The 17,732-nt window shown below is 42.7% G+C and overlaps 1 protein-coding gene across 11 annotated transcripts in view; it reads left to right on the forward strand.

The window, feature by feature from the left end:
* The window catches only part of CAST (calpastatin), a 130,798-nt gene that overhangs the window by 48,511 nt on the left and 64,555 nt on the right, over positions 1-17,732 (forward strand). The window lies entirely within an intron of this gene.

Here is a 17,732-nt window from a genome sequence, read left to right on the forward strand (position 1 = left end):
CATGGGAAGTTAATTTGAATTCAGTTCATAAAGTCAGCCAAATATTTGTGTTCCTATTCATTGTTTATAATAACAACTATCTGTAAGGCATCACTACTTCTTAGCTGGAAATATTTACTTTTCCCACAATATGAACCACTTAATCATTCAGTCCTATTTAAATAAAAAGCCCACAACCTATGTTCTCTTGTGTACGTAGATATCTTTGTCTCTTCTCTTTACCTCACAGTGCCCTCATTTTGGAGACCATTTGAATCTGGGATATGTGGTTTAGCATCAGTGTGTCTGGCCTCATAAGAAGGAGCTATTTTATCCTGTAGTTTTTTATATATTGAATTAATAATCTGTATACTGGGAAAGTACAATGGGTCTTCACAAACAGTTGTGTTTTTTTTTTTTTTTTTCTCTCTGTGAATAGCTTTTAACTAAAAAATGTCAGTTACCCAGTGTTTCTCAACAGAGTACTAATGGCATTTGGGTTGACAGTTCTTAATTGGGCGGGGCTCTCTTGTTCCCACTAAATGCCAGAGCATGACAAAAATGCTATCATGCACACATTTTAAAATACCCCTTCATTGGGTGCTGCCCCCCACCCCCCACCATGGTTAAGATCAGTCGATACACTATTTTGATGGAAAGCCATAAATATAATTACTCAGTCCCATTGTTTACAATCTTTAAGGGTCCTTTACAGCATCTCTTAAGACAGGTTGACTTCTGAGCAAGTCCATACATATATTTGAACCTTGGAGATTTGGGTGGAGGCTATGTGTAATCCTGTTGCTGAAGTGACATTGTTAGCCTTGTGCCCTCCTGTTCACATTAGGCAATAATAATAAATTATTAGCAAGTGACTTTAATAGGTTTCAGAAAAAGAACAGATCAACACAATGTGTATTAGATCAGCGTATTGGCTAAGTGGTTAAGATTCCGCCTGCCAAGCAGAAGACGTGGGTTCTATCTCGGGGTTGGAAAGATCCCCTGGAGAAGGAAATGGCAACCCACTCCAGTGTTCTTGCCTGGAGAATCCCATGGATGGAGGAGCCTGGCGGGCTACAGTCCATGGAGTCACAAAAGAGTTGGACACGACTTAGTGACTAAACAGCAAAAAAAAAAAAAAAAAATCAGCATTAATAGTTATAACTACACTTACTGACAATTACTGTGTTCTAGTCTAGTCAAGGCTATGGTTTTTCCTGTGGTCATGTATGGATGTGAGAGTTGGACTGTGAAGAAGGCTGAGTGCCGAAGAATTGATGCTTTTGAACTGTGGTGTTGGAGAAGATTCTTGAGAGTCCCTTGGACTGCAAGGAGATCCAACCAGTCCATTCTGAAGGAGATCAGTCCCTGGGATTTCTTTGGAAGGAATGATGCTAAAGCTGAAACTCCAGTACTTTGGCCACCTCATGTGAAGAGTTGACTCAAATAAGGAAAAGGCCCTGATGCTGGGAGGGATTGGGGGCAGGAGGAGAAGGGGACGACAGAGGATGAGATGGCTGGATGGCATCACTGACTCGATGGACATGAGTTTGAGTGAACTCTGGGAGTTGGTGATGGACAGGGAGGCCTGGCGTGCTGTGATTCATGGGGTCGCAAAGAGTCGGACACGACTGAGTGACTGAACTGAACTGAACTGAGGCATATGTCGAGCACTTTACATGATCTGATGATGAGAAAGGGAGGAGGCAGATACCCTTATCATGCCCACTTTCCAGATTAAGAGGGTAAGAGCCTGATCTTTTAACCATTGCCCTGTGTTGTTTCTCAGGACGTGTTTAACAGCTGTCCATAAAATAGTTCCTAAAAAATGAGTTGCAGTGGGTGAACTTAATGCACACTGAAGTCTCATTTGACTATATCGTCTCATTTGGCTATGGTTACTTTTCTTAGAATACCAGCTTTTTATTCTACTGTGAGCCCTTTCAATACAAGATCCACATCTTTGGACCCACTGCATGTTCCGTGGTGCCTTCCGCATAGTAACTGCTCAATAAATGTTTGTTGAATTGAAAAAGAAGATTTTTTTTTTCTTTCAATTTGAACAGAGCCCTAAGATACTGTTGCACTAGTGTAGAGATTTACCCTAGGTAGGCAGAAAAGTAAAACAATATTCGTTTTTGTTCTCTAAGCTTTATGAGCATTTACAGCTTACCATCTGTTTGTCCATTAGCTAAAGATTAGGTAATCAAAAAAGATCCATAATGAACTCTTTGTTTAACTTCTACAATGTCCGGTCATGGTGCAGAGGATACAGACGTGAAGTATGGCCCATATAGCAAATATAAAAACACAATGTAAAAAGTGCTAAAAAGCATTGCTGTCAAGGTGCTGTGAAGCAGTGCAAGTTTGAGGGAAGGGGGATGAGGTTAAGATGGGCCTGTTTTTCTGGGAATAAACATTAGTAAAATGAGTCCCTTAAAGGAGATCTGTAACCAGTCAGTTCAAGGCCGGACTCTTCAGAGATCTGAATACATCCAACTTCCCAAGCATTGGCTTGCCTCGTTCATTATTTTCTCAATCCATCTTTCCAGACTTACCGCTGACTCCCAGTGGAGTTACTCTGATCCCCCGCCGCACACTTTTCCGTATGCTGTTATGTGGGGCTGAGAGTTTGGATTCATTTTAGGGCTCTCTCGTGAGATGTTCTTGACAACGGTCCCCTGCAGACAGGATTCCCATCAGATGGCAATGACAACCTGAGGTTTCCATTTGCCCTGCACAGTGCACAGATTAACTGGAGACTCCATAGCTGCCTGAGTCTGTGCTGTCTGTCTGCCAAACCAGCTTTGAGGGTGACAGGTCGTCCTGTTCATCTTCCTGTTGCTTCACAACCCAAGCTGAGATGCAGGGAGGCCAGACAAGCTCACCAACAGGATAACGTGCCCCTGCATTCCAGACACTTACCTCTAAGGGCACATTGTCTCCATTTTGTTTCTGATTGAATATTTCATGTTTCCCAGCTGCCACGTGGTGGATACATATCCTTAGCAAAACAAGGAAGAAGCTCAGATGCTCATCTGCTCACCCTTTATCATTTTTGTTGATTCCTTTGCTAGCAGTAATTGGCACATCTTAGTTACAAAGGTGCCTCTTGGTCTCTTTTGTTGATAGTGTTTGTTTATTTTCCCTTAGATGCTTTCGCAACACTTACAAAACCCTAACAATCAGTTTTATTTGGGAGGATTTCTTATATATTGGAAAGAAGATTTGGGTCTGCTTTTACTGATTAGTCAAGTTAGCTTTGGTAAACTAACTTTACATATTGCCAAAACATAATTATCCTCAGTCCTCTAGGTCCCATGGTACATACTGATCATAATGGCTAAGATGTGTGTGAGTGGTGATAATTCCGTGGCTCGTCATCATCCGAGTTCTGGAACGTAAGGAGTTTCCCAGGGAGTCCTGCAAATGGACTAGTTATACTAAGCAATGGGGAAGTTGACTGTAACTGAAGCAGGGCTTCCTTAATTGCACAGGGCTGTGTTTTAGCAGCAGGGTCTCTTCAGAGGAGAGAAGTTCTTGTTTCTTAAATAGAGAAGGCAGTGTAGTGGGATAATCCCAGGCTAATCCATGGGCCTGGGACTCTCCTGACCTGTGTCCTGGGGTTGTACTTCCTCCTCCCTCCTTGGAATGCTCTAATGCAGTGTTTCATGATATGAAGTCTGGAAAGCATCTGTGTGAAATTCACCTGAGATCCTTAATTAAAAATGGAGAGTGTCCAGGTCGCACCTCAGACCTACCCAGTCAGCATCGCTGGAATCTATGGCCCAGTAAGCTTTCAAGGTAAATCCTTAAACCTGTAAAAGTGGAATGAGCGCTGCTTTAAGAAGGGAGTTGGCTCACCAGAGTCGGTCTGTGAGCAGCGGTGCAGTGCAATCTTGCTGAGAGTTGTGGCTCTTCTACTGACAGGAGCTGAGACTTCTGAGCCATCCTGAGTGGCCTCCCTGAACTGACCTGATTGATGTTCATGGCCCTCTGTTGGAGCCTAAGAAAGGGCCTGAACCACTCCTCTTTCACTCAAAGCTGGTATAAGAATGCACCTGGGCGAGTAAACAGGCATACTCTTTGGACTCTGTCATGGATTGAGCTCCTTAGTATAAATACCTCGATGAGATCTTGATCCCTCCAGAGTTGTCCAGAATAGAGTTGCTGGGGCAGAAAGTTGCTCCTACAGAGAAACCAGAGACTCAGTCTCCTGCATATTGTTTCTTCATTAGCTGTACTAATGAAGGGTGGCCAGAGTAGCAGAGGGGAAATTATTTGTATGGTTTTCAGCCGTATAAGTCTTTTCTGTTTCCTTCTTATCGTGGGATAGGAAAATTCTGTTTATATCTAACAAAGCAAATAAAATTGTCTAATATAATGCCATTACCATGACTTGTCATTATCAGAGTCCTGGGATATATGCTTTTGGACATGCTTCTTTTCATAATATTTTGTTTACAAAGATGCATGAGGTTCAGAGGGCTTGGTCTATAGTGGGAAACTGAAACTTGTGGCCAGAATTTTTATCTTCCAGAATTCTCAACTTCTCTTTTATACTTGCCATCTCTTGATTTATCTCTTTAATTAATGTTTCAATGTTAAATTTTATATTTATGTGTCTAGAACAGAAAGGGGCTCTTGAATCAGAATTCAGATTAATTTTATTAAGCCTGCGCAATGGTTTTAAAATTTTTGAAAGCCTTTAGATAATAATTGCACATTCTATTTTGTCGTGAAGCCTCCTACCCCCTCTTCATTCTGGCCTGATACACTCATTCACATCCCCCGAAGTATATTTTCATTTGAGTGTTAGAATCCTGATCTACAGAGATAGACAAATATTATGTTTCTGAAATGTTTTCAGAAAAAAAATTTACTTTTTTCTTAAATAAATCCTGTATACTAGATGTGTGGATATGTGTAGCATTAAGAGTTCCTCTAGTGGGCCAGAATATCTGCCTATAAGATGACAGTGCTATTGAGCTTGGCGAAGCCTATATTCTACATTTTTCTAGTGTAAGAAAGATGTACACTACAGGCATAATCCCAATTATCAATTGTCCTCAGGGTTTGTGGTCATGAGACTGGAGAAGACAGATATTCTTGGAGTATTGCAGGACTGTTTTTTTAGGGAGCATCTATGCTGTTTAGTAACTCAGACTCGCCATGTCAGCACCACAAATCTTCATTTCAAAACCAGCTGGAAAGTACTTTTGAAAAGTAATTTTGTGAATCTGACCCATTATCTAATGAATTCTGGTACCTTTCTCTTGACCAAATGAAAGCAGGAAGAGACTTAAGTTTGTTACCGGAAGAAAAGTGCCCATGGATAACGATAGATGGTTTTAATAGAAAATACAGGCCATTCCACCAACCCCCTATAAAGCCATCTCCTTTAAAACTACCTAAAGCAGTCATTCTCAATGTCAAAGAGTTTCAGAATCCCCTGGGGTGCTTACAGCGTTTTAGGCTGTAACCCTTCCTCTGTCTTCCTCCTGCCTTAGGCTTTTGGACAAACTCCTTTGTAAGTTTCTAAGTGTCCATTCCTGCCCTGCCCCTCCCCACACAGTGCCCATCAGTGGTTCTGCTTCTGGGCCAAAGAGCGCTGAAAAGTGAATTCTCTCAGTCGTGTCTGACGTTTTGCAACCCCATGGACTCCCTGGAGCCCATCAGGCTCCTCTGTCCATGAACTTCTCCAGACAAGAATCCTGGAGTGAGTAGCCATTCTGTTCTCCAGAGTATCTTCTGACCCAAGGATCGAACTCAGGTCTCCTGCATTGCAGGCAGATTCTTTACCACCTGAGCCACCAAGGAAGCCCCAAAACCACTGAACTAGGTGTTAATCGTCTGTGACCACCAATTCTGAGACCCTCCCTGAAGCAGAGAAGTATAACCCTGGTGCCCAGAACGTCTCATTAAAAATGCCAGAGATAAAAGGCAAAAACTGTCACTCCTTGATGAACCATGTGAAGAAAATCTCTGAGTTAGCATGCCTGTCCCTCAACAAGCTGGTGAGCATGCTGGGGAGCACTTTGAGTACCAGGCAGCTCTGTGACTTCACTCACACCTCCTATGCAGAGGTCCTGTCCAAAGGGAAACTGAAAAACTGAGCAGTGCTGCCTGTTTTCTTAGCCTGAGATCGTGCTTCTCAGCCGCTCTTTGCCTGCCCTCCACAGGGCTTTATTAATTATTAGCCCATGGTAAAGAATCCGCCTGCCAGTGCAGGAGACACGGATTCAGTCCCTAGGTCAGGAAGATCCCCTGGGGAAGGAAATGGCAACCCACTCCAGTATTCTTGCCTGGGAAATCCAAAGGACAGTGGCGCCTGGTGGGCTACAGTCCATGGGGTCACAAAGAGTCAGACATGTCTCAGCAACCAGCAAACAGCAAGGGTGTTAATGCTTGACCTGGCACAGTGCCCAATAGCTGGATATAACATTCATTGCCAGCGATCATTATGTATAATTTTAGTATAAAATAATTAAATATGTATGGATTCCTGCATATTTCACGTAGTTTCACTGATTAAAATTAGTGATCATTTTTCCCTAGCAATATTATAAAATTATATTATCTTCTATGTGATGTCCTACTGTAACTTGAGTTTTAACTCAATTGGTTCATTAGCTAATTATTGTTAGAAATTTTAGCCATAAACAGTGTACCCCCTTGTTGAATATTTAGAGATCATAAGGGAAAGGCTCCCCTCTTTTGGCTGTTGAGTTTGAGTTCTTCCTTGGTTTCAAGAATTTTTTTAAATTATTACAGTAATGGGTGCTGAATTATTCTCAAATAGTGTTCTTGTGGTAGGATTCCTAGCCTGGCAAATTAGAACTGTCTCATTCTCTATAGTCCTCTGACAATCATATTCTTACACCTCTACTTGAGTTTCCAAAGACTGAATGTGATGAACATTGATCTGCGTATTTGCAATTAAAATCTTGGCAAAATACCCCAGTTGATTTCCAGTTGAGCCAGTGATAAACCGTAACTTTTCTCTGTGTGTATAACTTCTCCACATTCTTCTACTGACCAATGAACTGAAGACTGGGTTACTATTTAAAGTGGAGAGACAACCAATAGGAAACAAACGATTACAAAGGACATTCTGATAATCTGTAGATAATTCTGGAATGCTGTGGGAGAGGGGTTAGGTCCAGCAGTATGTATGTAGTTTGGAGAAACTCTCCAGGATCTAGATAAATGGAAAATAAATGAAAAGAAGAAAACCCAACTGTTTATTAATTTGTTAAACAACTACTGTGCTAAGTGATTTATGGATTTCATTTAATCCTCTTAAGAGTTGCATATTTTGCAACTAGGTAAATGGGTATTAGGACAGGTTTTAAAATGAGAAGACTAAGGCTTAGATTAAATAATTTACCCTGGGTCACATGGATAGCAAGGTTCTATTTGATTCCAATGCCTTTTTCAGTAGACCAGTCTTCTAAAATCCTAGACTCAGTAGTTTATATTCAGGCAGTTTAAATAACTGAGAGAGGAATTTGTATCTAAATTCAGAAAACCACTAGAAACTGATATTATGGCCTCAATATTATGCTCAACATCTTAATGCTGTGGAAATTCTGATTGATTAAATTTCCTGCTTCTGTGAAAGAGTATATTGTACACTGATTGGAATTAGCAAAGAAGAGTTTTGTTGACAGAGTTTCTTCAGATGTCTTAGTGGGCAGTAAAGAAGGAATAAATTGCACATCCGAATATAGGGAAATTTAAGGGAAAAAAACAGGTAAAATTAATAGTGAAAAACATCCTTCTGGTGTCGGAACGCAGAACTTTTGTTAAACTTAAGGATAAGCAGCACTGTTCATATTTTTACAAATGTTTTACATATTTAAAATGAAACCTATTTAAAAATCAATTCTCCTATTCTATCGAATTTTGTTTTTAATTTTAGGGGAAAGTGGGATGAAATGTGGAAGGTATTGATAATTCCCACTGTAACTGAGGCACAAAGCAGTTAGGGAATTTGCGCAAGGTCATACAGCTGGTAGCAGAGCTGGAATTCAAACTCAAGTGGTCAGGCTCCACAGCTGCTCTCCTGACTAAATAACTTACCTCTTTAATATTTTCAAAGATGAAGCTTGCTGTTAGTGTACATTCGTGAATTTGTTTTTCTTACGTGCTTTCTAGAACAATGCTTTATTTCACCCTGCATTTTCATTTTCATTATTTGGAAATCAGCTTGGAGAAGGGAACTTTGTACTAATTCCTGTCAGTTAAGTCTTCTTATTAAGAACACGCTTCACGGAGAAGCCAGCTACAAGAATGGCCATGTGACAGACTCATCTCTCAGGCACCAAGCAACTGGCCGCATCTCTGTGTTTCCTTATAGGTACCTTCTCAGTTTCGGTAAGAGGCACTTTGAGCCTATCATCCCTGTGGAGATTGAGATGGGCCGTTGGTTTTATTACACAGCAGTCCATAAAAAGTTCTCTTTTCTTTTACACAGCAGTCCATAAAAAGTTCTCTTTTCTTTCACTCTTTGTTAGGTTTGTGCCTAAGGAATGAATTTGAAAGCACTACGAAAACCAAGCTGAAAGGCTTTCAGGCGACTGTTCACCAGAGCTCAGAATTTTTTATTCTTGTACAATAATCATATCACCAGTAGCCATATATGCTTCAGATGAGTTCATAATCTTTTAGGATAAATAAGTGATGCATTTCAACCCAAACAAAATTTTGTCATGTAGAATAATATTGCCCTTTCTCTGTAGGATAAACAATATGAGACTTCTCAAAGCAGTGGTCACCTCTGAAGTGCTTCACCATTCTGAGACTGAGGAGAACTTTTGAAAGTGAATGTCACTCAGTCATGTCTGACTCTTTGTGACCCCATGGCCTGAATCTCCAGGCCAGAATACTGGAGTGGAGAGCCTTTCCCTTCTCCAGGGGATCTTCCCAACCCAGGGATCGAACCCAGGTCTCCCGAATTACAGGCGGATTCTTTATGAACTGAGCTAGGAGGGAAGCCCAGGCAATTGATGTTTGTAAAATGATACAAATCACTTTTGTTTACTAACTTCTGATGTGCCCGGGCTTATGAACACACCCTCATTAATCCCTCACTACCATCTTATGAGGTAGACGTCACCTTTATACCATTTAACAAATAAAAAAGCGCGATCTTAGAAAGCTTAGTACTTCCCTGTAGCTCAGATGGTGAAGAATCTGCCTGCAACGCAGGAGACCTGGGTTGGATCCCTGGGTGGGGAAGATCCTCTGGAGAAGGGACTGGCAACCCACTCCAGTATTCTGGCCTGGGGAATCCCATGGAGAGAGGACCCTGGCAGACTATAGTCACAAACAGTCAGACACGAAACTTTAAGCAACTTGCCTGAAGTTACACAGATAGTGTGATTCCCCAGGTCTATGGGACTCCAGAAGCTAAACGCCTATGTTTCCCCTTTGAACATCTATCACTGGTTACATTATTTAATAAGCTTTACATATTTATAGCATATCATATTAGAGTTGCAGAACTCCAGAGTTCTCAAGCCTGACAGTTTACAGATGAGGAAACTGTGTTCTAGAGAGGTTAAGACTTAAGTTCAAAGAACTTATCATGGGCTGTCTTCCTCATTGTTCATTATGTCACTTCTAATGTGCTTAAATTGCATGACTCACAAGCTTAAGAATGTCCTAGCCAAGCAAACCTTTTCTAGGGGAGGGACCACAGGAGGAAAGCAGGCTGTCTTTTCCAGGTCTAACTTCTCTGGCTTGTTTGGGGCAGCCAAAGTCAGACAGAGTTGGAATTATTCATGCATCAAGTAAAGTAACCAGGCTCCCAAAGGCATGAACACAACTTGAAAAAAAAGCTGCATTTCTCCTCTTTGATGACGAATCCAGGCCGCGTGGCTTGCTCTCTTCCTTGCCTACAAAATAATCAGCCCCGGTGGGGGAGGGAAGGGGAACACTGGAAAAGCGGGGCTCACAAAGCAATGAAAATGAAGCAATTGTCTTAGGGTACATAACTTCCACCTTTTGTGGCTTTTTTCCTAAGCGTTTGGGGTGCTCCTGTGTCACAGCTCATAATCAGGCACTCACAGGGTGTGGCCAAATGTTCTAAGGTCTCTCGGGCTTGGATTTCGATCACAGATCAGCTGTGGCTACTGTCCCAGTTGCCAGGCAACGTGTGGATGTTTATTTTGAGGTCTGCCCACAGGGTTGCATCAGAGGCCAAAGATGCATGTGCTCTCCACTTCCCAGAGCAAGTAGAGCTCAGGCTTTCTATTTTTATCTTAAGGCTGTGCAGTCCCTTTTAATGTATTTCATAAGTGTATAGCATCCTCAGCCTGGATAGAACCACTTTCTGTTTCCTCCAGGCAGTGTTCAGGTTGCCTCATTTGGCCATGTTCTACTTTATCCAGCCGGTCAGACTCTGGACTGATGATCTCTGGTACTTCCCCGCCTCTGAGTCTTGCTCAAGCTGTTTTGCTCATCTGGAATGACTACCCTGTCCCTGGCTCCATCTCTTTGTTTTGTAAAACAAATATTTCGTATTACTTTTTGAAAGTAGGGGAGTCAACTTGTTATAGCATAAAGCTTATGGACCTTATTGTCAGTGTCTGTATTCAGATCCGAGCTCTACAGCTTCTCAACTGTGAGATCTTAGATAAGTTACCTAACTTCTCTGAGCCTCAGTATTCTCCTTTGTAAAATGCAGGTAATAATGATTGGGTCCTAGGATTTTATAAAGATACACTGAAATCAGATGCCTAAAGCACGTGCCATAGATTCTGGCTCATGGAAGGTTCTATAGTCCTTACCTACCTCCCGATCCCAACTGCCATGAATGCTAAGTAAATTGTTCCCATCTCCTCTGTGAAGTTTTACCTAGCCATCTTCAAAGCTGCATCTCAGAAATACAGTCTCCCTCTTCTGATCTCTTATAACTTGGTGCTGTACTTAGGATCCTCTCACAGTTGACCTGGTCTCATATTGCACATGTGCGGAGGTGGAAGTTGGTGCCTAACTAGGTCTGCTGGCACCAAGCCATGTTCTCCCTGAAAGAGATGGCTCAGCTTCATTCATAAATGACCCATTTCATGGGAATCATGTTTTTTGTTAGGATTAAATATCATACTTTTTTAGGTAACTGAACTGTAGTTCTCTTGAGAAGCATCATTATTATGGTAAATAATTAAAAGCATTGTGAGACAGGATGGTATGTCATGGTGTGATTGCAGGGCGAACAATAGACAGTTAAACATCTGAATATTCATTTCCTAAAGTGAATAGTCCATCCCTATAAACCTGTTCTCACTGGGTCCGTGAGCGGTGTCTGTGAAGAACAGCAGTGCTTTCTTTAGAAAGCCCCTCATGGGCCATCTATTGTTTGTTCCAGGTGTCTCACAGGAAGCAGCTAAGGGTTTTGTTGTGTGCCTCTGAGTACTTTTTTGAAGTTTTACAACCACCGGGTAATGCCAGTAAGGGTATAGAAGACTAGATGTTTGTTTTCCTAACTTGTTTTCTGACCTGTGCTTTAAACAAAATTTCTGGTGATTGAATAAAACTAATATAATGTTGATTTGAGCCATCACGTAATACTCATGTTTATTCATGTACAAATTCATACATTAATTTATTTAACAAATACTTACTAAGTACCTATTGTATGCGACATTCCCTGGTGGCTCAGAGGGTAAAGCGTCTGCCTGCAATGCGGGAGACCTGGGTTCGTTCCCTGGGTTGGGAAGATCCCCTGGAGAAGGCAATGGCACCCCACTCCAGTACTGTTGCCTGGAAAATCCCATGGATGGAGGAGCCTGGTAGGCTACAGTCCATGGGGTCGCAAAGAGTTCGACACGACTGAGCGACTTCACTGTCACTGTGTACGACATTGGGTATGTGCAGCTGCTGAGACAGGCATGGTCCCTGGCCTCACGGAGTTCAGGTTTGGGTCTCTGACAGAAACTGTAAAAAAAGAAGTTTTGAAAGAAAATCTATGATTTTTTCTTTAACTTTTTTTGAGATGAGTCATTAAAATAAGAATCTCATTATGGTTCAGAAACAAATTATACATTTCTCTCTTGTGCGTCTAGCAGACCTAGTTACTGATTTGTCAGAACTTCTTAGTTTTATTTTTTTTAATATTTGTTTTGCGCTTTGCTCACATTGCCCTAGTATTTGGTATCAGACTCTCTCACCGTAACCCTGTGGGGCACATGGTATTCCCATGTGGGAAACTAGATGCTCTTTGGGTTTAATTGACTTGCTCATGGACTCCTGGCCATAAGAAGCAATCAGATTGAACCTTTCTTCTGATTTATTAATTATTTTCTTGATTTTAGCTTTCTTTTTTTGAAAAAGCAAGGTATTAGAACCATACTTCATTCTTTGTTTAAATGAAACTGATAATTAGCAAATGGAAACAAAGATTGGAATCAACAGTGGATTTTGAGCTCCTCTCTGCTACTAAACACTGTGATAGGCACCCTGGGGAGTGGAAGTGATCTGTCTCTTGGTCAGTTTACAGCTTTGTTGATAAGACATGACTGAGACATAGAAGAGACTCAGTAACCCTGAACAGCATATAGGATTAAGTATTCAAGTAAGAAGTACAAACATATAAGGGAGTTGAGAAGATAGGATGAGCTGAAGCAGATACAGGTGTTGCATTTTGAGCTAAGTCTTCAAGGGTAGGAGGAATCCAAGCAGAGAAAGGCTTCCTTGCCATGGGGATGGCAAGATGCAAGGCTCAATGGTAGATGGAAGCGTGGTGGTGATGCTAACACTGACTAGCCTTTGTCCAGCATTTGCCACTTCCCATGCATTGTTATTCGGAGAAGGCAATGGCAACCCACTCCAGTACTCTTGCCTGGAAAATCTCAGGGACAGAGGAGCCTAGTGGGCTGCCGTCTATGGGGTCGCACAGACACGACTATGGACATGACTTGCCGTCTATGGACACAACTGAAGCGACTTAGCAGCAGCAGCAGTATGCATTATTATAATGGGTTCGTGTACATTAGCTAAGTCTTAAAACAATGCTGGAAGGGAAGAATTGTTACTCTTCTCATTTTACAGATGAGGACACTGAGGCACAGAGAGGTTAAGGAACCTGCTTGAACTTGCATATGAATTCAGTGTTGGCTGAAATTCTACCGGTCTCGAGTCCACAGTCCGCTCTCGCTCTCTTAGCCAGTGAGTGATGCTGTCTGATGAAGTTCTCCTAAAACAGGAAGGATAGCATCCTGGGGTGGGGGAGAGTGATGGAGAGATATGGTACGGGACATAGCAAGAGGTGCAATGGAATCAACAGATGAGGTCGAATACGAAGACTCTAAAGTCCAGGTGGAAGATATTGGACCTCATCTAGGATGGTGGGAAATCCCCAAGAGTGTAGTGTTTCATCAGAGTGGGAAGCTGGTGTGCATTTATTTCAGATAAATCAGGCAGTGATAGAAAGACTGGGAGCTGGAGGTTGGGGTGGGGTTGGGGGTGGGAGAGAACAAGGCATGAAAGCTATAGAAAGGACTCGATATAATCCAGGTGTGGGAGCTGCCTGATGAGACCAGGAGTGTGAGCAGGAAACCAAAGCAGAAGGATGGGATGGTGCTGAGCACTGGAGGCAGCCCTGTGCCGACTCCAGCTGATTCAGAAGAGGCGAGTTTCCCCCATTATATCATTGGACGACTCCAGAGGCAGGTAGTATTACTTTCCTTTTGCAGATTAGGGTGACGGCTTCTGGGAGAATAATTAAGTGCTGCAGCAGGCATTTGAACCTGCCTCTCTCTCGATTTCCTCCCTTTAAGGTAAAAATAATGTTTGGTAATAAAGCAAGGCTGCTGTTAAAATGTCAAGAACTGTTCACAGAGGAAACGATAAAGTCATGGGGATTCCTACATCTCCAAGGACGCAGGAATATGAGAGAGGAGGCAGAGGGTTGGTGACTACATACTAAAGAATGCAGAGCAGAATGGAGCCAAGTGGAAGAGGCTTCCAGATGGAAACAGGTTGGAGGGCTGGGCATTGGCCCTGTAGCTCTCCAGGTCACAGTAACCCTGGGGGAAGAGGATGGTCAGTGATTCAGAGTGAAACTGCGGATGGACTGTCAGGTGGGGAAGGCTGGCGTGGACTTGGGCCAGCGATCTTCATCACCTCCCCAAACAAAGGCAGCTGGGGTGGGAAGGGTGACTGGACATGCTGCCAGCGAGGGGTGGGGAGAGGAAGCCAGGTCTAGGGTGAGGCGCGGCCTTTGACTCATCTGCTGGCATCCTCTGGGTGTACTCTCTGAACTGAGCTGGGGGCAGGGAGGGCGATCACGGGGAGGCGGAGAGAGTGGAGGGGAGAGACTGAGGATCCCCGTGAACCCTCTGACAGTGTCTGGAAAGAAGGTGATAGGAGCCCACCCAAGTGAAAAGACTGTGCCATGGGAGATGGAGAAGTAGAGGGCCAAGGGATTGACATTTTCATCAGCCGCACTTCATGGCAGAGGAGTGGGTGAGTCAGCCATCTAGGACACCGCCCCTTCTGAAGAAGCCCTTGCTCTCTCATCTGGGACCCATGAGGCCACTCACACCTAGCATTGCAGGATGGTGGGCTTGATCCCACGTCTTGCTTCTCTTCTCCTGCAGCCTCACGAGGCACCCTGCAGTATCTAGGGAAAGCCTTTGACAGAGACCTGCCTTGAGTAAGAGTAGGGTCAGTAGATGAATATACCCAGCGCTGATCTTTTAAATGGACCCCAAGGTGGTGGAGGAGACACCTTGAGATGCAATTATGTCATTATCTGTCTATATAAGGAACTATGTACAAACAAAGCTAGTGGAGCTGATGGGATTCCAGCTGAGCTATTTAAAATCCAAAAAGATGATGCTGTTAAAGTGTTGCACTCAGTATGTTAGCAAATTTGGAAAACCCAGCAGTGGCCACAGGATTGGGAAAGGTCAGTTTTCATTTCAATCTCAAGGAAAGGCAATGCCAAACAATGTTCAAACTACTGTAATTGGGCTCATTACGCACGCTAGTAAGGTAATGCTCAAAATCATTCAAGTTAGGCTTCAGCAGAATGTGAACAGAGAAACTCCAAATGTACAAGCTGAGTTTAGAAAAGGCAGAGGAACCAGCATTTATTGGATCATGGAGAAGGCAAGGGGGTTCCAGAAAATTATCTACTCTAGTTCAATGACTATGCTAAAGGCTTTGACTGTGTAGATCACAACAAACTGTGGGAAACTGTGGAAGAGATGGGAGTACCTACCAGACCTCCTTTCCTCTCTCCTGAGAAACCTGTAAGTGGGTCAAGAAGCAACAATTAGAACTGGACATGGAACAACTGACTGGTTCAAAATTGGAAAAACAATATGTCAAGGCTGTATGTAGATTGTCGCCCTTCTCATTTAACATATGCAGAGTACATTATGTGAAATGCCAGGCTGAATGAATCGCAAGCTGGAATCAAGATTGCCAGAAGTATCTTTTTTGTTTGTTTGTTTGTTTGTTTTATTTAACTTTACAATATTGTATTGGTGTTGCCATATATCAAAATGAATCTGCCATGGGTATCAACCTCAGATATGCAGATGATACCACCCTTATGGTAGAAAGTAAAGAGGAACTAAAGAGCCTCTTGATAAAGATGAAAGAGGAGAGTGAAAAAGTTGGCTTGAACCCTAACATTCAAAAAACTAAGATCATGGCATCTGGTCCCATCACTTCATGGCAAATAGAAGGGGAAAAAGTGGAAACAGTGACAGATTCTATTTTCTTGGGCTCCAAAATCATTGTGGATGGTGACTGCAGCCATGAAATTAGAAGATGCTCCTTGGGAGAAAAACTATGACGAATGATTTTGCCAACAAAAGTCCACATAGTCAAAGCTATGGTTTTTCAAGAAGTCATGTACGAATGTGCGAGTTGGACCAGAGAGAAGGCTGAGCATCAAAGAATTGGTGCTGAGCTCTCGAATTGTGGTGCTGGAGAGGACTCTTGAGAGTCCCTTGGACTGCAGGGAGATCAAACCAGTCAATTCCAAAGGAAATCAATCCTAAATAGTCATTGGAAGGACTGGTGCTGAAGCTCCAATACTTTGGCCAGTTGGTGCAAACAGTGGATTCATTGGAAAAGACCCTGATGCTGGGAAAGATTGAGGGCAGGAGGGGAAGGGGATGGTAGAGGATAAGATGGTTGGATGGCATCACTGACTCAGTGGACATGAGTTTGAGCAAGCTCCAGGAGATAATGAAAGACAGGGAAGCCTGACATGCTACAGTCCATGGGGTCACAAAGATTCAGACACAACTTAGCTACTCAACAACAGCAGCAGTTAAGGTACTTTGAGAAAGCAAGTGGGGATTAAAGAAGATGGATGGATGCCCACTTTGGATTGCAGTGGTTTGCAATGTCAGGGCTGATGCTAGTGAGATGTACTTGAAAGAAAGGCATTTAGGATTTGGATATTTGAGGAAGAGAAGCATCCCAACCAGTTGCACTTTTGTGGAAAAAAAAAAAAATGTAAAGGGAGAGATGAGTGAGGTGTGCTCTGAGAAAGGGAGGGGCTGGCTGCCTGGAGGAGATGTTCTGTGCTGGGAGATGGTTGGGATTGGAGACTGGGGGTCTCTAAAGGCAAGAGAAAGGCTTTCTGTGTGATACAGTGGTTTACAGACGTCATGGCCCCTGCATCTACTTTAGAGGGAGGCTTGAGAGTGACACGTGGGAAGCCTCATGTGGCCAAAATGGGTGAGAGAGCTAAACGGCTGTAGGCGGGGAGACCTTTGCCAAATATATGTGAACAAGAAAATCAGTTTCTATTTCTGAAGGATCTGAAAAGCATACCATCTCCCCTTCATATCTCTCATCATTTCCAGCAGTAAACTTCCAAAATTCTTACTGTAGCAGGTGAACAAATCTAAAGAGGTTTTGTTGAATAATGCCAGAACATAAGAAGCCAACCTGGGTAAGTGCAGGAGTAAACATTAATTTTTTTATGGCTGCACTTTTTTTTTTATCAATAATTGCTCATTTTAATGGTATTTGATAACCCAGTAAGATTATTTCAGGTGCGCCTGCAGCTGACATAGAACTAAAACATTTGTCCAGTCCCATAGGATTTTCTCCATACCTGTGAGAGCATTTAAGCTGTAACTAAACCTGCTTGATGTCTGTTGCACAGACTGCTTATTGTCTGTTTATTATTAACTTTTTCAAAGCTGTGATGGAGACTTATTCATTGTGTATCCTCGGCCCCAGGCTCGTTGCTTTGTAAACAGTTGTTGAGTGGGTAGTTGGAAAATAATTACTTTTTCTCTGCTGTTACTCTGATTTATACATTAATTTAAGATTATACATAATAAACTCTGTATGTATGTCAAGAGATTTGCCTGGGTCATTTAGGAGGGAGAGCACGGTTATGGCTGCACTTTAGTCTGATATACAGTCCTGCTCCCATAGAGAGATTTTGGTATTTGAGCACTAGCATGGCTTTAAATCTGGATGTCCCCCGATGTCAGGAGCCACTAGGTGGTAGATCCTGCAGCAGAGGCAGTAGTTTAGAAATCAGACAGCTCAGAGGGGCCCTCCCACCTCTGGGCGATGCCCGCTTATCCTTCAGTCTGCATGTCAATTGTTACATCCTCAGCCTCACCTGTCCTAACTGTCTCCTCAGCTAGATCTGGTTGCTTTAGTCTGTGTTCTCATTGGACCCTGTGATTTTCCTTTATAGCACTTACCACAAGTAGTTACTAAAGTGATTATTCTTTTTTTGATTTATTTTATTGAAGTAT

This window comes from Bos indicus, chromosome 7, assembly GCF_029378745.1.
Source record: "Bos indicus isolate NIAB-ARS_2022 breed Sahiwal x Tharparkar chromosome 7, NIAB-ARS_B.indTharparkar_mat_pri_1.0, whole genome shotgun sequence".
NCBI classification, from domain to species: Eukaryota; Metazoa; Chordata; class Mammalia; order Artiodactyla; family Bovidae; genus Bos; species Bos indicus.